The sequence below is a fragment of the Schistocerca serialis genome, chromosome 5, assembly GCF_023864345.2.
Source record: "Schistocerca serialis cubense isolate TAMUIC-IGC-003099 chromosome 5, iqSchSeri2.2, whole genome shotgun sequence".
Taxonomy (NCBI): domain Eukaryota; kingdom Metazoa; phylum Arthropoda; class Insecta; order Orthoptera; family Acrididae; genus Schistocerca; species Schistocerca serialis.
In genome coordinates this window covers 370,000,917-370,022,181 of record NC_064642.1, presented here as the reverse complement: position 1 = coordinate 370,022,181, position 21,265 = coordinate 370,000,917, and the positions used below count along the sequence as shown (strand labels likewise).

Below are 21,265 nucleotides of genomic sequence, written 5' to 3'. Positions count from 1 at the left end.
GATGGTCATGAAGGGTTGTACGTGGTCTGCCAACAGTGTACGATATTTAGTGGCCGTCATGGTGCCTTGCACGAACTCGACTGGACCCATGGATGCCAACGTGGATGTTCTCCAGAGCATAATTACCCCGCTGCTAGCTTCACTCCATCCCGCAATACAGGTGTCAAGAAACAGTTCCCCTGGAAGATGACGCATTCGCGCCCTCCCATAGGCATGATAAAGGAGGTATCAGGATTCATCAGACCATGCAACTCCTTGCCACTGCGCCAACGTCGTGCCAGTAGTGACGTGCCTATTTCAGTCGTAGTTGCTGATGTAGTGTTAACAGTGCTACATGGTCGTGGCCGGCCCCTGTGGCCGAGCGGTTCTAGGCGCTTCAGTTGGGAACCGCGCTGCTGCTACGGCCGCAGGTTCGAGTCGTGCCACGGGCATGGATGTTTTGATGTCCTTAGGTAAGATCGGTTTAAGTAGTTCTAAGTCTAGGGGCTGGTGACCTCAGATGTTAAGTCCCATAGTGCTTGGAGTCAATTGAACCATTTGAACATGGATCGTCGGCTGCGGAGGACCATCGTTAGGAGTGTTCGGTGCATTGTGAGTTTAGACACATTTGTACTCGACCAGCATTAGAGTCTGAGGTTAGTTCCGCCACAGCCTGTCCTGTTTTAACCAGTCTGCCCAGCCTAAGACTTCCGACGTCTGTAATGAGGGATGGCCGCCCAACCCCAAGACGTCTGGACATGGTTTCACGTTGGTTTCGCCATGTGTTGAAGACACACGCAAGAGCACTCCTCGAACATCCGACGAGTCTTACAGTGTCTGAAATGCTCATGCCGAGTCTCCGGACTATCACGATCTGTCCTTGGTCAGACGCAGACAGATCACCCGCCTTCCCCATTGAACGCACAAATAGCAATCCTACTGATACGACATGCGCCTAGCATGTGTCTAACAGTCATTCCTCACCAGGTGACGTTGCTATCGTCTGGATGGGTTTATATCGATAGTAGGTCGGTGGTCATAATGTTCTGCCTAATCATGTACATCCTCACATATAATATGTGTGGACACTGATTACTGTGTTTGCACCGTAGTTTATGAGCCCTGAGATGGGTCTGTACAGCTGCTGTACGCCACCTCAGTAACAGCAACTACCAGTGGTAGCCGGTTCCCTTCCTGACACACCCTGCAGTTGACGCCAAAGGTATTTCGCAAACGAAATTGTAAACACATGCCGTTGAACGATTGTCCGGTTACGTACATTGGAGTGAGCCTAACCGTCTCACAGAGACGATAGAAGAAAACGTACGATAAGAACATTGTGCAACAGACAGGTGATGTGGTGATCCAGAGGACAGTTACGGCCGTCATCTCGCTGCCATCCCTTGGCCGAAATCAGAGCCGGCGGGAAGCACTTAAACAAGTGAGCCACGCGTGATGAGGCGCGGCCCGCCTCCTCACACACAAAAAGCGGCCTCAATAATTCACCGCTGTAAACACGGCAGTATTGACACGCGCGGGGCTATCGCTTCGCGCCGTAAACAATTTACGGGCATTTGCCGACGCGGCGCAGAGCAGCGCGCCGGGCCACACACACTACACAGAATCCGTGCGTCGCCGACGCGGCCGTTTTAAATAATTCACGCAAGATGGCGCCCGGCGGCGGCTAAGGAGGTAATAAGTAGGTGTCGCTGGCGATGACAATCGCGCGGGCGCGCGCTGTTTGTCTGACATGAATGTTGGATGTGGCCATGCATAATGGAGGCCGCCCGCTAGACTCAGTTAACATTGCGTTATATCTCGGCGGAGGAATTCCGGCGCGCTCGGGTACACACACACACACACACACACACACACACAGACAGACGCGCGTACACACACACACAGCGAGGGATCAGCGGCGATCGCAGAGGCGCGTGCGTTCGCCAGTGCTCGCGAGCGCTCGCGCGTTTGTGTTCGTGCACGACCGCTCGCTCGCTCATTAGCGGCGCTTTCACCGCCCAGCTCGCCTTGTTTGTTCTTCGCCGGAAGCGCGGCAGCGCTCAAAAATCCCTGCTGCGAGGAGGTCGACCCTCCCGCGGATCTCTGCGCTCTCGCTCTATGGGGCGTTTTCGTAAAAGGTTGCCGGCACCACTTTTCAGATGCGCTTCCGTTTTCTACGGACATTCACTGGAACTGAACCTAGTGAAACAAGTTTTTTCTCGAGTTAAACAGTTGCCACGAGTTAAACCGTCGCATTCTGAATGGGACTCGAAACTGGAACATCGCTCTGGCTATCCACGCTGACTGCGGTGCTGTACCTATGTAGTTACAAAGAGACATCTGCACCGACATCTACATGATAATCCTGGAATTAACTCTTGAACTTCTAAGGTAATAGAACCCAGTACGTTGTCCTCGATGGTGAGTGTTCATCGGAGGTGAGGGTATCATCTGGAGTGCCCCAGGGAAGTGTGGTAGGTCCGCTGTTGTTTTCTATCTATATAAATGATCTTTTGGATAGGGTGGATAGCAATGTGCGGCTGTTTGCTGATGATGCTGTGGTGTACGGGAAGGTGTCGTCGTTGAGTGACTGTAGGAGGATACAAGATGACTTGGACAGGATTTGTGATTGGTGTAAATAATGGCAGCTAACTCTAAATATAGATAAATGTAAATTAATGCAGATGTATAGAAAAAAGAATCCTGTATTGTTTGAATAGTCCATTAGTAGTGTAGCGCTTGACACAGTCACGTCGATTAAATATTTGGGAGTGACATTGCAGAGCGATATGAAGTGGGACAAGCATGTAATGGCAGTTGTGTAGAAGGCGTATAGTCGTCTTCGGTTCATTGGTAGAATTTTGGGAAGATGAGGTTCATCTATAAAGGAGACCTCTTATAAAACACTAATACGGCCTATTCTTGAGTACTGCTCGAGCGTATGGGATCCGTATCAGGTCGGATTGAGGGAGGACATAGAAGCAATTCAGAAGCGGGCTGCTATTTGTTACTGGTACATTTGATCATCACGCGAGTGTCACGGAAATGCTTCAGGAACTCAGGTGGGAGTCTCTGGAGGAAAGGAGTCGCTCTTTTCGTGAATCGCTACTCAGGAAATTTAGAGAACCAGCATTTGTGGCTGACTGCAGTACAATTTTACTGCCGCCAACTTATATTTCGCGGAAAGACCACAAAAATAAGATAAGAGAGATTAGGGCTCGTACAGAGGCATATAGGCAGTCATTTTTCCCTCGTTCTGTTTGGGAGTGGAACAGGGAGAGAAGATCCTACTTGTGGTACGAGGTACCCTCCGCGACGCACCGTATGGTGGATTGTGGATTATGAAAAAAAAAAACAGTGTTGTAAAACTACTGTAGGCTACAGTAGACCATCATAAGTAAGTGTAGAGTATGGCAGTTTTCCTAGCAGCATTGGCCACTTAAAATCGTGAATTTGTTACCTCTGCATTGTATCTGTTACATACCTATCGAACGTTACCTCATTTGGATCCTTTTGTTTGCATACGCGATCAGTGTCTTACTGGAGCCCCTAGAAACCAGAAGCGGTGAACCATCTAGAAATTAAGTGAGGATAAGTAAAGGGCCACATTACAGGTGGAGAATTTTTGTTCTACATAGTTATTCTCCTGTCTGTTACTCAAAAATAAACAATGTTTATAGCAAAATTGAAATTATCAGTGTTTAATTCAGATTTTATTCGGAAATTATTGATTTGTAGCGCTATACAGAGGGTTGCTTTAGTAAAAATAAAAAAAATACAGATCTATCGTATAGCACTAGAGAACGCAATTTTCTAAAAGTCAAGATAAAATTTAACGAAAAACGTAAGAAATATCTTATCAATAATAAAAGGAACTCTTGCTTTTGATCATTATAAAGAGCGTTCTACTAAGTACAAAATAACAGCAATAATTATATAGATTTTTTAATGTTTGTTCATGTAAACTGTACTTACATCAAACGTAATTGCTTTAGTTACATAAAAGCGTAGAAGTTACGCAGCAACTAACTTCTATTACTTATAAAATGCAAGCTATATTTTGTAAGGATAGCTACTGATAATACTGAACAATATGCGGTTCTAATTATTTGAAAACAAATAAAAAACAAAGAGAAGTCGCTGACTATTGGTTTCTCTCTCACACATTCATACATATATCTTTCCTTACCAATGATACCAATACTACCGGTAATATTGTACAGAGTAACCGGTAGTTTTTGATTACGTCGCTGTGGAACGTTTGACATTTTTGACGAAGCTATAACCTCACCTCTTCTTGCACCGCTTCATCACTGTAAAACTGAAGTCCTCGAAGGTGCTCCTTTACTTCTGGGAACAGATGAAAAACGGATGGGGCCAAATCGGAACTGTATGGCGGATGATCGATGATAGTGAACCCAAGATGTCGGATTGTTGCAAATGATGTTCGTTTTGGTTCCGGCATTGTCACGCTGAAGGGGAGGGTACTCCACGTGTGGGTGAACTCTCCGAAATCTACACTCGGTTATAGCACGCTGTTTCTAACACACCGACATACACACATCAAAAAAAAGTTTTGCATCACCCCTGTTCCCAGAACTCCTGTCGATATTGTATCACAGACACAGTCCCTTTGACTGTTCAGAGATTTCACTAGACCCGCCCAAGGATGTAAACAACCATGCGTGAGCAGCGCCTATTAGACGGAGGGGGTCAGCCGGCCGATCAGTTCCAGTCATTCCACCAGGAAGGAGGTACAAGGCTCGTGTTGTCTGTAGTTCAGCTATGCGTAGACCGTCAATACCACAGTTTGATAGCGTCCGCATTGTTACTTTGCGCCAGGAAGGACTCTCAAGAAAGAAAGTGTCCAGGCGTCTCGGAGTGAACCAAAGCGATGTTGTTCGGACGTGGAGGAGGTAGAGAGAGACACGAACTGTCGATTACATGCCTCGCTCAGGCCGCCCAAGGACTACTACTGCAGTGGATGACCGCTACCTGCGGATTATGGCTAGGAGGAACCGTGACAGCAACGCCACCATGTTGAATAATGCTTTTCGTGCAGCCACAGGATGTCGTGGTACGACTGAAACTGTGCGCAGTAGACTGCATGATAGGCAACTTCACTCCCGACGTCCATGGCGAGGTCCATCTTTGCAACCACGACACCATGCAGCGCGGTATAGATGGGCCCAGCAACATGCCGAATGGACCGCTCAGGATTGGCATCACGTTCTCTTCACCGATGAGTGTCGCATATGCCTTCAACCAGACAATCGTCGGGGACGTGTTTGGAGGCAACGCGGTCAGGCTAAATTTTTTAGTCACACTGTCCAGGGAGTGCAGCAAGGTGGTGGTTCCCCAATGTTATGGGGTGGCGTTATGTGGGACCGACGTACGCCGCGGATGGTCATGGAAGGCTCCGTAACGGCTGTACGATAAGTGAATGCCATCCTCCGACCGATAGTGCAACCATATCGGCAGGATATTGGCGAGGCATTCGTCTTCATGGAGGACAACTCTCGCCTCCATCGTGTGCATGTTGTGAATGACTTCCTTCAGGACAACGACATCGCTCGACTAGAGTGACCAGCATGTTCTCCAGACATGAACGCTATCGAACATGCCTGGGATACAATGAAAAGGGCTGTTTATGGACGACGTGGCCCACCAACCACTCTGAGTGCCTTGATGAACTTGGGGATAGTATGCCACGACGAATACAGGCATGCATCAGTGCAAGAGGACGTGTTACTGTGTATTACAGGTACCGGTGTGTACAGCAATCTGAAGCAGCACCTCTGAAGGTCTTGCTTTATGGTGGTACAACATGGAATGTGTGGTTTTCATGAGTAATGAAAATGGAGGAAATTATGTTTATGTTGATCTCTATTGCTATTTTCTATACAGTTTCCGGAACTCTCGGGACCGAGACGATGCAAGCGTTATTTTATATGTGTATAAAAGAAATGCAACTGATTGGTACCTGAACAGTTACAAAATCCTGCCATCTCATTATCTTCACTTCAAACATTGGGCCTTCAGTAAAGTCTCGTTGAACGTATAAATAGATCAGCTGTAACCTATATTGGAAAGAAGTTGAACAACCGTCATAAAATGGAACTTGAAAGGCACGCTGCCATCAGTTCGTGATTGATGATAAAAGAACAACGAGAGGAAGGAGACAGTTTGATAAGCAAAGTTCACATGGGTTGTAGCTTGTTTTTAACAACAATTTCAAAGAGCGACACGATAATAATATCACTTGGAACTATATTTCCCTAGAGGAATAAACACGATTTTCACTTATCGACACTATATTCTTCAGTTTATTAATAAAAATAGTCCACTCGAATTCAGATAAACGTCTGTGCGAGTGGTGCAAGCTTTTCCTTACTGACTGCTGACTGAACTATGTACTGTGGGGAAATTTTCTAAGTGAAGCGCTTCCCTGAGAACAACGTCTAGAAGTACGAGGACAAGGATCTGGATACCGCCAGAATACTAGGCCGACATACTCCGAATAGCCAAAACATTATGACCACATGCCTATTGGTCCATATTTCAGAGGCAAAACGTCAACGATTCTGCGTGACGTGGCGCCAAATGACGACATACACGCAAGCACTGTAAATAACAGGATGGTGGATTGCCTGTATGTAGCTGGAGCACTGCAGCGTCTTAAATGTGTTCCATCAGGTTCATATCAGGCGAGATGTAGGACGCGGAACCAATGTGTGTTACTAGCACTTTCCTCAAACCAATTCAGATGCATTCTGGCATTGTAGCACTGACAGTTATCCTGGAAGATGCCTTCGTTGCTTTGGTGACAGGGGCACCGGCCGCAACCCTCACAACAGCTACGATGCGCGGGTCAGAGTAAGCGACGCTCGCGCGCTCGTAGGCCGACCGAGAAGTGTGCACCACAGGGTACATCGTAGACATTAGCAAGAGGTCACTGCCCGCACCACAAAACCACGCCTCCATTCGATGAGAGACTCGGGGGCAGCACGTCTCCTCCTGAAGAGTAACTATTTAAGTCAACGGACAGTCCCTGTCTGTGAGGGCTATCCAAGTAAAGCGCCGATTGTTTTCGGTCCATCACTTAAGCAGCCGGCCGGAGTGGCCGAGCGGTTAAAGGCGCTACAGTCTGGAACCGCATGGCCGCTACGGTCGCAGGTTCGAATCCTGCCTCGGGCATGGATGTGTGTGATGTCCTTAGGTTAGTTAGGTTTAAGTAGTTCTAAGTTCTAGGGGACTTATGACCACAGCAGTTGAGTCCCATAGTGCTCAGAGCCATTTGAACCATCACTTAAGCTCTCGTCGACATGCCATTGGAGAAGACTGCGTCACGCTGAGAAGTTAGATTTCATAGTAGGCAACTGTTCTTCGTATTTTAATTTTGCCATTTTTTAATTCCGGCTTCCGGGAGTTCGTTGGAACCCATACCTCAGATCATTTTTAGGTGGTATATCTGAAGCTGCGGTGTTAATTTCTTGCTGTCGCTATTGAAACCATCAGTTTTTGCCATCTAATGAAGAAGCTGTTTGTAAAATCTACCATGGCTCTCCTCAATTAGCAACAGAAAGTAAAGTTTCTCAATCGCCATCTGGGAAGCCAGCAATCATAGTGGGTTGCGGGTAGTCAGCAATAATATTTACGTAGTCTACATCTGTTACAATTCCATCGATAATTACCACAGTGCCCATGAAAACCCAGCTGAACGTCATCCACAGCATTTACTGCCCTTATCAGCCTATGTCTGGGGGGAAGTTCATGTTGCGAGCAGCTGTTCGCCTAGACAATTGCATTTATGGAGGCTACCATGGACCTGGTGTACGAAGAAACATGATTCACCGGGCCGGGCGAGACGTTCCCATTGATCAATGCTCCTGTATTGATTAATGATGATGGATCAACATGAGAACACCTAGATGTCACTTGCTGCGGAATCCAATATTCAACAATGAGCCCTAAACTGTGTGCTCCGAAACACTTGTGCCTGAGTCAGCATTGTTATCTGTCGTCAGACCTGCTGCGGATCACCGCGTGTCCTCCTTTACGGGATGTCGAATACCTCGTCACCTTCTTGTAATTTCACCGTTCTTCAAACTCTTTACATGCTCACGACAGTACCTTCCCAGGTGTCGGGTCATAAGAATCTGTCGCTTATGTCAGCGTTCTTCCCATCTGGGTCTGTATCGTCGCTACAGTGATTCCCTATTTGTCTCTGCCTCGCTTATATACTTTCCTTAACGCGTTGCGTTCCCGCAACGCCACCAGGGTTGGTTGAGTAGCGCTACGGGCAGCGGTCGTAATGGCTCACATGGGTGTGTGAAAGTGGAGTGGTAAACATCGACAACAGCGTCATCGTACTTGTAAGAATTCCGCTGCCCTTTATTTATGGATTGCATTCCGCTGTATGTCTGCTGGAATTCACTGGCCGTCCTCGTGAGCTGGATGGAGGGTAGCGCTTTAGTGCTCGCTCAGGAGCGCTACGTTTTGTGGAAGCTTGCGGCTTCGCGACAGCGGGACTCGTGGACACGATGTCGAGATGGAGAGCAGTCGCTTTGTCACCTGGACCTGTGAGCCCCTCCTGTGCGCCTTCCAATCTTCTAAACACACCGAGCACTTACGATATTTCACGATTATTTCCAAATGTTAGTTTTAGCAGACAGCTCAGTTCTAGTGAAAACCAGAAAATAAAAAAGAATATGATAAAAAGAAGCTATAGCGAATAGAAAGAAATACGTAGTTTCTTTATTAATGTGAATACCAACTACCTGGCCGGCCGGAGTGGCCGTGCGGTTCTAGGCGCTACAGTCTGGAGCCGAGCGACAGCTACGGTCGCAGGTTCGAATCCTTCCTCGGGCATGGATGTCCTTAGGTTAGTTAGGTTTAATTAGCTCAAAGTTCTAGGCGACTGATGACCTCAGAAGTTAAGTCGCATAGTGCTCAGAGCCATTCGAAACATTTGAACCAAATACCTCTTCCTTTTCTTTAATCAGTTTTGATTATTCTTTCATTGTTTGGATAAAATTTAGCAAAGACAACCTTGGCATACTGTCAGCCAAAATTTCTTTGATAACTTATCTGCCGTGAAACTTTTTCTACTAAAACGATTGACGCCTGAGATCACGAAACAATAAAGGAACACGCAGTGTAATACACATTTTTGTGTCTCATCTGCAAAACTAGCATTATCGCCCAACGTTATAGTCTCAAAATGCAGATCAATTTATTCCCTCGATAAACGAGTGTCGGTATCCATGTGGCAATTCATAAAACACGTTTCTATGAGACCTCGTTAGAGAGGGTGAGGTGGGGAGAGTGAGGAGGAGAGGGAGGGAAGGAAGAAGGAGAGAGGGAGGGAGGGAGACAGAGAGAGAGAGAGAGAGAGAGCGAGAGAAAGAGAGAGAGAGAGAGAGAGCGAGAGAAAGAGAGAGAGAGAGAGAGAGAGAGATCATATCGCATTAACTAAGAATGAGAAAGGGAATTAACCGGTTCTGTGAAAGAGAATCATACTCGCATTCCTCTTAATCGATTTAGGGAGAGGCTGAATGTGAATTTGAATGTCGCTCCTTCGGTATGCTACTACAAAGACTTAATAACTGCGTCAGCAGCTTTCTAGAAAGAGCAAAATACGACAAGGTTTATAGTCGTATGCAGTCATTCCCTATGATGAAAAGGAAAGTTTTGCTGCTGTGCACCGGTAAAACCTGTACACGCCAGTTACTTAATACATCAGTCTGGCTGATTCCAATTATCATAACAGTTGTGCAAAACAGGGCAACAAGATTTAATTACGACAATTTAAATTACGACAAAAACACTCATTTGTTCATTTCCCCAGGACATCAGACTTACTGAGTAAATCGTACATCTTGTTGCCAATCCTCAGTTTGATCGAAAATGAATAATATTCATTAGAAATGTCACGAATACTGAGGAGGAAAGATATATTCCTCGAAACGTATACGGTGTTCAGGTTTCTTTCACTTACATAAATTAGTGTGAAAGTTATAACTTCAGAGGTATGTCTTACTAAACCCCTGACAACGAAAATTCCAGTTTTGATTCACTTGTTGGAGTTCACTCTCAATACAATGGGCAGTAGTTGAACCCGGTATGGTCTACTTGGTTACTGGTGCCATGTTAAGAAAATTCACACGTTTCTAAAGCATCTTAACGTTACCATAAGATACATAAGGTTGTTATAAGTCGTTATGAATGACAAATATAAGGAATGCACAAGAACTGATTAAGTCGTTATAAAGAATACACGTAATTATGTAACTATAAAACATATTTTTATTTGTTATGTTTTAACAGAAACTATCAGTTACTAATTTTACAAGAAAATTTCGCAAAAATCAGAGAGAAGTGTTGTAAGAGAAAACTTTGGATTTCCTGGAAATGTTAATGAAATTTTCATAACTTTGTTCTTGAAATAACGGCAAGCAAATTCGGTTTCCTTGGAAATTTTCAACTTTCTCTGGATCGGCTGATCGGCTGTAGAAATGAGCTGATGAACGGGGACCACCGATTTTAGATATTGTTTTCATAAGAGAGTAAAACCCAACGGAGAACTGATAACACTCATGCGTTCGCACTTCCGCAAACAATTGTAGTTATCGTGTCCTTCCTACTCCTATTTACTTCTTTTATGACAAAAAAACATTGACAGAATAAGCATTACTTGTAGTTAAAACAGGTGAATTCTACTGCAAGCGCCCGTAAAACGATACGAGTCCTGCTAAAGGGATCCATGTTATAACTTACTATTTTATATTATTATTTGTATTTTGGTATATTTCAACGTGATAATTGCTACGTACCTCCCGCTATGCAAAGAGTATTTGTTAGTCAGTTATGGTTGTTATAATACGTAAAGGTTTTATAGAGACGCCAATGTGATTTAACTGGTATAATATCGAGTGTGAAGTAAACATAACTGACTAGAGTTCCACCGTATAAAACAAGATTGTTGGTCTGATTAACTTTTCTTCAGGTAGCCGCATTACTCGATATTTATGTTTATCCACATCGACGTTCCTACCTTACCTGAAAAGCGAACGCCCCTAAAACCCAAAATCAGAAGAAGTAAGAACAGATATCATTTAAATAGTATGCACTTTATGGAGGGAATTTAATCGTATTTCATCGATTATCTTCACGATTCTATGTCATTAAAGCATACTGCATTGAAATAATAACAGCATGGATAAAAATAATGCAGCTGTCTACCGAAATTCAAGCAAATAACTCATTTAGTGTTATGCAGTTTACGATGTTGTAATAGGTATTGTTACCACAATAGAAACTGCAAATAACCAATAATGTATAGCGATAAGAATGTAAGTAGAAGACCACACTGAATATCTCAGGGAGCAATATGGTCTCTATCAACAACATGCTTTCTTATTACTTCTGCGCTTAGTTAAAAAACAGTTGCTAAAATGGAGCGTAAACTGCCCACTGCAGAATGAGTCAACAGCATCCTTCAGTTAATTGTTTTGACCGCACAATAACTAATTGTGAAAGCAAGGAGCATTATTAGGTCTTTTTATCTAAACGATCCAGTTCTTGGCTTGTGTGCAGACTTGTACAGTGGCACCGGAATAGCCACAATCTGACAGTTAATGGCAGAAAAAAAAACATAAAATTTTGGTGATAATCACCTTCTGGCTGTAGCTTAGATGGTGAAACATTATTAGTCTTCCAGAATCATAACCAAGAAACGATGGTCAGAATTTTTAACGTTTTTAGTCGCTACTGGTTCGTCGTAAGTTGTCATTTCGCGTGATCTTAATCAAGTGTAGAACCTCGTCTTTGTAATGTTATTTTTCAAATGATGACGGGCAGGTATCGGAGTTATTTCAGAGTAGAGTAACAACTTAATTGTCCTCTATAATCCAACATTTGGAACACTTCTTTCTTTCCCAGTGACTGCCATACAAAGGACTAAGCATAGGTCATTAGCTCCGGGCATGAGGGACGGCAATTGCAGAATGAAGAATGACGTGTCCGGATGTCATATGTATACTCATTCAATTACATCAACGCTGCACGATAACATAATGCGCCCATGTAAAGAATATACAGGGTCACTTTTCAATTTCATTGCGTGAGCGCCTCGAAAGGAAATCTACTAGTATAATCGAGCTGTCGCTATCTTTATACACTGATGTATTTTCTTCAAATAGCTACCTATACATACTACTCACTGATATCAAAAGAGTTATTTATTTACACTGAAATTTTTTTTCAGATTCTTTACTAATTAAAAAACAATGGAAATGGGTGACAGAGAAAAATCGGCACCAAATAACGGAGTCTATAATGTAACATTACTCGTGACACAATATAAGAATAGTATCAGGTTAAAAATGTTAATGACAAAATTTTTGGAAAAGCGTACTTTATTATACGAGGGCAGTTCAATAAGCAATGCAACACATTTTTTTTCTCGGCCAATTTTGGTTGAAAAAACCGGAAATTTCTTGTGGAATATTTTCAAACATTCCCGCTTCGTCTCGTATAGTTTCATTGACTTCCGACAGGTGGCAGCGCTGTACGGAGCTGTTAAAATGGCGTCTGTAACGGATGTGCGTTGCAAACAACGGGCAGTGATCGAGTTTCTTTTGGCGGAAAACCAGGGCATCTCAGATATTCATAGGCGCTTGCAAAATGTCTACGGTGATCTGGCAGTGGACAAAAACACGGTGAGTCGTTGGGCAAAGCGTGTGTCATTATCGCCGCAAGGTCAAGCAAGACTGTCTGATCTCCCGCGTGCGGGCCGGCCGTGCACAGCTGTGACTCCTGCAATGGCGGAGCGTGCGAACACACTCGTTCGAGATGATCGACGGATCACCATCAAACAACTCAGTGCTCAACTTGACATCTCTGTTGGTAGTGCTGTCACAATTGTTCACCAGTTGGGATATTCAAAGGTTTGTTCCCGCTGGGTCCCTCATTGTCTAACCGAACACCATAAAGAGCAAAGAAGAACCATCTGTGCGGAATTGCTTGCTCGTCAAGTGGCTGAGGGTGACAATTTCTTGTCAAAGATTGTTACAGGCGATGAAACATGGGTTTATCACTTCGAACCTGAAACAAAACGGCAATCAATGGAGTGGCGCCACACCCACTCCCCTACCAAGAAAAAGTTTAAAGCCATACCCTCAGCCGGTAAAGTCATGGTTACAGTCTTCTGGGACGCTGAAGGGGTTATTCTGTTCGATGTCCTTCTCCATGGTCAAACGATCAACTCTGAAGTGTATTGTGCTACTCTTCAGAAATTGAAGAAACGACTTCAGCGTGTTCGTAGGCACAAAAATCTGAACGAACTTCTCCTTCTTCATGACAACGCAAGACCTCACACAAGTCTTCGCACCCGAGAGGAGCTCACAAAACTTCAGTGGACTGTTCTTCCTCATGCACCCTACAGCCCCGATCTCGCACCGTCGGATTTCCATATGTTTGGCCCAGGGAAGGACGCAATCCGTGGGAGGCACTACGCGGATGATGAAGAAGTTATTGATGCAGTACGACGTTGGCTCCGACATCAACCAGTGGAATGGTACCGTGCAGGCATACAGGCCCTCATTTCAAGGTGGCGTAAGGCCGTAGCATTGAATGGAGATTACGTTGAAAAATAGTGTTGTGTAGCTAAAAGACTGGGGAATAACCTGGTGTATTTCAATGCTGAATAAAACAACCCCTGTTTCAGAAAAAAAATGTGTTGCGTTACTTATTGAACTGCCCTCGTAAATTAGTGTTCATTTATAGTGGGTAGTGAACTACCGCCATTGGGTCTAAGCAGTGTTAATAATGTTCTTGAATTCGACAGTAATTCGTTCTTCGTAATGACTGACGTGAAAGTGCTTAGCGAGATACATTTGGATTTATAACCACATCAATCATCGTTCACTAATTTGAATGTTTCAAAGTTTTTTCTTCAGGAGTGTTTCAGACCAAAATAACTGCCTTTGAAGTTATTTTCCTTTTCTTCATCTTAATGAGTAATCATCCATTCGTAATTATAATGCACTTCACTATGCAATTTCGAACTACCATTATTCCAGATTATATGTAACTATGACCCATTCCACCAACTGCATGAGTGGTATGGGAAGGCTTAGGAATGACTTGTTACCGCATCCATACATTTTACGGTCTTTGAATTAGTGTAGTACGGAACACAAATACAAATATGTGGATGATTTCATAAAACTGTATTTGCGCTGAAGACTGCACGTAACTTCGTGATTTTACTACCATCTCAAAGATGTAAGTATGAAGTTGTGATTTTGTCACTGAATACAACATGTATCTAGTAACATGTACTATGTAACTATTTACGGCTACAGTTGTTGCTTTTGGTGTAGGCTTGAATATACAACGAAATAGTCTGTTGTTGCTGTTCGATGGCAGGCCGGTGTGGCCGAGTGGCTCTAGGCGCTTCAATCCGGAACCGCGCGACCGCTACGGTCGCGGGTTCGAATCCTAAGTGGATGTGTGTGATGTCCTTAGGTTAGTTAGGTTTAAGTAGTTCTAAGTTCTAGGTGACTGATGACATCAGATGTTAAGTCCCATAGTGCTCAGAGCCATTTGAGCTGTTCGATGGATGTTTACAAATTATTTAAGCCGCGTATTCTTACTGCGACATGTCCGGAGTAGGAAAGGAGAAACTTCGCGACGGAGAATGCATTTACCACCAAAGAAAAATGCTACTTTGTGACTGAATGCGGTCTTTGTAGTCGAGCATCACAGACAAAAGAGTAAATCTGTCTGCGCACAAAAAGTGCGAACATGCTTCTGTTTACCCAAAAGACTCTGACTGAAAAGTAGAGTACCAGCTGCCTCATTCTACCATCCTCAGCACCTTAAAAATTTTCCCAAAAATTTTGGGTTGCGAACACATTGCTCTCTTTTAACATGCATCTCACGTTTACCTCCCATAAACTCCCCTAACTTTGATACGCTGACACCCACTACTTCATCACCGTAAGTAGCTCGTACCCGCTCACTCCCAATCGCCCATTATCACTTATTCCTTCAGCCCAACTAATTGTCATTATCCCTTTCTGTCTGTGTAACTGTCACTGCCTCCAGTGTTACAGCCACATGCTCCTTCGTTGTCCTACTACTACTGCCTCCTTTCATTGTCACTGCCTTCCTCTTTCTCTGTCTTACTACTGCTGTCTCCTTCACTTCATCCCACTGCTGCTGTCTCTCCTCCCCTCATATCTCCCTTTCTTGTTGCCATTGTCAAAAATTCTGTCTCTCATCATCACTGGTTCTCAGGTACATCCACTTTCTCCTTATCTTTTTTCCTTCACTCCTTTCCTAGCACCTTTCTACAGTGTCAACTGTGTTCCACTGCCACTGCGTCTCTCCCCTTCTCCTATTGTCTCCTTCGGTCTTTCTGTACCATAACCACCTTCGAGTATTTAATACTTTTCCATCTCTTTCTCACTGCCAATGTCTCCCGTGTCAGCATGAAAAGAGTGAGTATGTTCGCTTGCCAAAATTTTTGGGAAAATTTATAGAGGTGGTGAGGAAGGTGGAATGAGGCAGCTGGTATCCTATTTTTCAGTCAGAGTCTTCTAGGTGATGAGGAATGCATTCGAATATTTTGTATTCCGTCAGGAGCCTTTATCCGCTGATTTCCTTCTTTTCTCTGCTGCAGTAGGGCGTGTCACTCATATGAAAAAAATGTATTTGTAAGAAAAATTTTGATAGTTTAACATGTGAAATTGAAGCAACGCAAAACCAATTTTACAGCACAGACAGAGTTTTATGTGCAAAAAAAATTTGTATGTGCTTGAGTACTATAATGTGGGATTTACAGATAATAATGGACACACTTTACAACTTTTCGCCTCACACCTGATTTTAAGTGTATAATTAGGGTAACTTTGAACCCTTATGCTTCGGAAACTGATAAGGACATCAAGAAATTTTTAAGGTTGTTCGAGATCTGGATCTAGGAATATTTTGTAAAAATCATAGCCGTTTGCTGTGCATAGTCGTCTTGGAATCCACGGCTCGGCTCTGGTACCCAGAAACCAAGTTTTTAGGTTGTTTCTCGATAACAAAGATTTTTCATAACGGTAAGATGGCACTACTAGATAAATTTCTAGAGAAGTTCGGTTAAAATTTGAGCAATATGGTACAGTTATTTATCATTTAGATTTCGCCTCAGCCCGGATTTTACATGCGTGTTTTACGTGTACAAGTAGGTTGAACCTCTGTATATCAGAAGCGGATAATGATATTTGGAACATTTTGTAGAGTATTCGCGATCTCGTTCTTCAGAATATATCTTAAAAATTACAAGCTCTTGCTGTGCATAGCCGTCTTGGAAACTGGGGCTCGGTTTGGTACGAAAAATGGTAAAAAAACGCTTTTTTAAAGTTTTCTAAGGAACCGTCCATGAACGAATGGTGCCTATATAAGCTCCATAAGGCCCATGGTAGACCAAAAGATGTAAAAAAAAAAAAATAAAAGAAAAAACCGACTTGCTCCGTTTGTAATATTGGTACTCTGACCTTGTACTGTAGGATAGTGATACTAAGACGATCATTATGTTGGCTCTACAAACGGTCCCTAGCCCAAGGGCAACCCAGAAAATTTGACCCTACCTTTCTATCATCAATAGAACCCGAGATGTGAGCTACAGAAAAATTACGTTTCCATGCACGGCGTTTTGAAACATATTGGTAAGCACACTGTCGCATATATTCTTTTGTAGAATCACATAGTCTGTTATTACTAATTCGCTCCAAGAATTACATGGTCCAACGTCCAGATATTATAATGTATCGTATATATCATAAATAAGACAACGAATAATTTTAATTGTAGCAAAAATGTCAATTATACAATGATTACATAAAATCGCAATTCCTTTATAGAACGAGATTTGAGGATCTAATAATAATTTGAATGTTAACAGGTCTATGAATGTGATTCACAGCGTATCTAAACATAATGTGATAAATTAATTACCAATAAGCAGAAAATTGATGAAATGTATTGAAAAACAGTAAAAGGAAAATAAAGAAAAGGAAGAACAGAATATAAAATATGATTTCTGTCCCAACCGCTGATGGCGAGGATTGTAATCTTGGAATATTTATTGACTCTCTCAGCCTTGGTATCTGCACTGTAGGACTATTTACACTTTTATGCTGTCAATGAAGTGAAGTGTGGCTCAGGCTATGAAGATCTAGAGCTCTTGCTTCCCTTAGTGGGTAGTTGTTACTACTGACTGAGCGACATGTCCTGCTGTTGAGTGGCCTCTTGGAGTGTGTGGCTCCACCGTAAGAGTTTTCGTCAAGGGAAACGGTTACGTACTCCACTGTCACATATTTCGCAAGAATACTCACTTTCATGAAGGAGAATTGACGAGGCGCGTTGCTACGTACAGCCGTTTAGCATAAAATAATAAGGCTCTCGACAGTTACAGATGCGAGGTTTTTGCTGTCGGGGTGGCGTCGATTACCGAATCTTCCTCTCCACTCCGCCGTCCCCAAATAAATTTTGCTGTAAATTGCATTTTAACGTACTACAGTTACCTATAATTTAATAATAATTACAAAAACATATATAAAACGTTTAATGTATGAGCGACAGTCAAATGAAAACGAGACAGTTGGAAACAAGGCAAGTAAACCGTTTATTCCAGAATGAAATTTTCACTCTGCAGTGGAGTGAAAACTTCATTCTGGAAACATCCCCCAGGCTATGGCTTAGCCATGTCTCCGCAACATCCTTTCTTCCAGAGTGCTAGTTCTGCAAGGTATGCAGAAGAGCGTCTGTGAAGTTCGGAAGGTAGGAGACGAGGTACTCGCGGAATTAAAGTTGTGAGGAGGGGTCGTAAGTCGTGCTTGGATAGCTCAGTGGTAGAGCACTTGCCCGCAAAAGGCAAAGGTCCCGAGTTCGAGTCTCGGTCCAGCACACAGTTTTAATCTGCCAAGAAGTTTAAAACCGTTTATTATTTTAAACAGATCTGTTAATAAATTTATCCGACCTGAGACAAGACGGTCAGTTCCCTCATGGAGAAATGTTTGCGGTTGTCTACAGAAGCATGATTGTACCCAGGCAGCACCTCTAACTCCGAAGCAAATCGACGGCCACGAATGTCTTTCTTCTGAGCTCCAGAAATTTGGAAATCATAAGGGGAGAGATAGGGATGGTATGGAGGATGTGTAAGGGCTTCCCATCGAAACTTCAGCAATATAGTAGGAACACAGTGTCACACTTGAACGCACAGCTGTTCGTGGACATTTTGCAAACACTGAAACGCGGCAAGTCCCAGCGCCCAGGAAGGTTGACAGAGGGCATCATTCTGTTGCAGGTTAATGCCCGCTGTTACACATTTTCCATACAGTCAGCGTCTGTCCGCATGCTATTTCCACATTTCTGGAGCCCAGAGGAAGACATTCGAGGCCTTCGATTTGCTTCGGATGAAGAGGTGCGCAAGTGGGTACAATCATTGTTCCACAGTCAAGCGTAAACATTTTTCCATGAAGGTATTGACAGTTTTAGCTAGTGGAGTAGCGCAGTGGACTCTAGTTCGAGAGGACGTCAGTTCAGAATCGTATCCGGCCATCCTGATGTGGTTTTCCGCCTAAATCGCTTAAGGCAGTTGCTCCATCATTCTCGAATCCGAGCTTGTGTTCCGTCTCTAACGACATTGTTGTCGATGGGAAGTTAAACACTAATTCCTCCTCCTCCTCTAGTCGTATTGCCTCACAGCGGGATACATGTGTTAACAGCTAAGGCGACTACTTTTGAAATAGTAAATCGTTTGCTTACATTTTTTCCATCTGTCTCGTTTTCATTGGATTGCCCCTTATAAAAATAAAACCTGCCTATATTACAACCTAATACATCGCTTTAGCATAATTTACAAGAAAAAAACTCACGTGATTTTCTCAGATTGTGAACACAGGGCTGGGTACTATGGTTACCTCCGTCCGAACAGGCCTCGAAATGCCTAACAGTACCGCACGACTGTCGTATCATCCTCAGCCGATAGGCCTCGCTGGACGTGGATTTGGGGGGTGGGGGAGGGGGGAGGAACACGTGGTCAGCACACTGCTCACCACACTGCTCACCCAGCCCCAGTCGATTTTCGCGACTGGAGCCGTCACTCCTCAATCAAGTAGCTCCTCAGTTGACGTCACAATGGCTGAGTGCTCCCCGCTTCCCAACAGCGCTCGGAAGACGAAGATCGCCACCCATCCAAAGCTAATGAAGCCAGACAGCGCTTAATGTCGGTGATCCCATAGGAACAGGTGTTATCACTGCGACAAGATCGTTGGCAGCTACGGCTATGTGAGCATGTAAATGAGAGGAATGGAGTTTCTTTCAGTCGTTTCCACCAACTGTAAAAAAAAAAAAGTTTCTTTTATTTTCATAGTTATTGGAGGTCCTTTCGCCCTTTAGTCTTGCCAGCCTCTACTTCCTGTCGTTTGTCGGTTCTACCTGTGGACTGAAGAACTGTATCGGATTTTTTGTTGGCAGGTCCGGTCAACCTAGTGAATAGGTACCCCCACCTGCCTGGAAAGCTCTCTGCAGCCAGGCAGTCACGAGCCCATGTGGGCTAGCCCTCCAAGCGAGTGACTGAAAAGTGTCCTGAGTAACTTGTAATTTTATACAATTCCTTGACAAGTTACACTGTTGTCAGGCTATTTATTTCCCGAAATTTGTCTAAGAAACTTAAAAACTGATATATGTAAAGTCAAAAACGCTAATATTGAACTGTTCTTTGAGGTTTGTGACCCTCATAACGATTCGTCCCCACAGCCTTGATTTCGCATCTGGTGCTCGAGTAGGTTTGCGCAACCGGGAACGTCTGTCCTATTACACGTGGAACTCACTTGCAGTGCGTGGATGTTAATCCCAGAAGTTTCAATTTCTTCCTCTGAGATGGAGTGAAGGTGTTCAAATACGTGAAGAAAAGTCTAAAAAATGCTACCGCTGTTTACCATTAGCGGTACACCTTGTGAGTATTCGCTCCCGCGGTCGTTGCGAGTGTACCGCGGCGGCTGATAACTCCTTAGGCCGGCGAAATTAGCATGGCCGCAGTGGGCACCTCTTGGCCGGGGGCAGAGGTCGGGCGGCCGAAATTAATAGTGCCCGCGGCAGGTGATTGCAATTCATGAAGCCCCCGTGGCCGGGCTTGCGGAAGGCGGCCGATCGATTGCTAGTGAGTTTAGCCGTTTTGCATGCAACTTTGATGTGCGTGCGCCGCCCCGGTTGAGCGGGCGGCCAGCGGCTGCGGGCGCGGGCGCGGCTAGACCACCAGCCTAGGTCGCCGGTAGCCGGCAGCCGGCAGCCGGCCACCGCCGGCAACTGCTGCAGGGGCCCGCCGCTCAGCGCCTGCAAATGCTGCTGCTGCAACCCGCCACACACGAGCGCTGCGCACAGTGTAAATTTTGACCACATACAGCGTCCGGCAGGGAGGTGTCAACGTTTTAGAGTCCGCCAGTGCTCGGAGAATCAGAGCGTGCGCAGTGGTTGATATACATTCGTTATTAGTTGCCATTTCAGTCGCCATGGCGCCCTGGTCAACTGAAAAACGCGTCTCTGTTTAGGACACCTTTGTTGCAACCGGTCATTCTGCAGTATAGACGCAGAGAAGATTTCGAAATCAGTTCATTGTTGTTCCACACGATGCTGTCCCATCTCGCCCAAAAATAATGAAGCGGTTCAGCAACTTTAGAACGAGATGAACGATGCGACCTGGAACAGCTCGAGGAGGTGTTCGGACAGTTAGAACAGCAGAAAACATCGAGAAAGTTCGACAAGCTGTGGAGCCCAGCACTCGGCGTTCTGCAGTGTGTGCCTTCCAATTTCATCCTCTTAAAATCATGGTGGTTCAACAACTGAATCAAAATGAGTATGTCTCACGGCATTCGTTTGCAGAAAGGATGCTGGAAACCTTGGAAAATGACAGTATTTTCATGAAGAGTCATGAGACTCATTTTCAATTGTCGGGTGCTATGATCAAACAAAAGAACAGGTACTGGTCACAAAATAATCCAGTGTATTGTGAACCATTCCGATTTGGCATCATTGGAGCGTACTTGTTCCGAGAAAGTGTACGCACTCTGATTTTAACTCACAGTGTTACCCCACAATGTTGCGAGAATTTTTTATGCTACAACTGAGAAGATATCAGAATGACCCCGACAATGTTTGAGTTGAGCAGCATGGTGCTACTTCCTATGCCTCAAGACAGTCCATGGCTTTTCTGAAAGAACATTTCCGA

The 21,265-nt window shown here is 44.3% G+C and overlaps 1 protein-coding gene and 1 non-coding gene across 2 annotated transcripts in view; one reads left to right on the top strand and one right to left on the bottom strand.

The window, feature by feature from the left end:
- Positions 1 to 21,265, bottom strand: part of LOC126481603 (inhibitory POU protein-like) — a 456,090-nt gene that overhangs the window by 411,423 nt on the left and 23,402 nt on the right. The gene's annotated exons all lie outside the window — the stretch shown is intronic.
- Trnal-caa (transfer RNA leucine (anticodon CAA)) lies at positions 17,871 to 17,944 on the top strand. Its single transcript has one exon. It is a non-coding gene; the product is annotated as a tRNA-Leu (tRNA).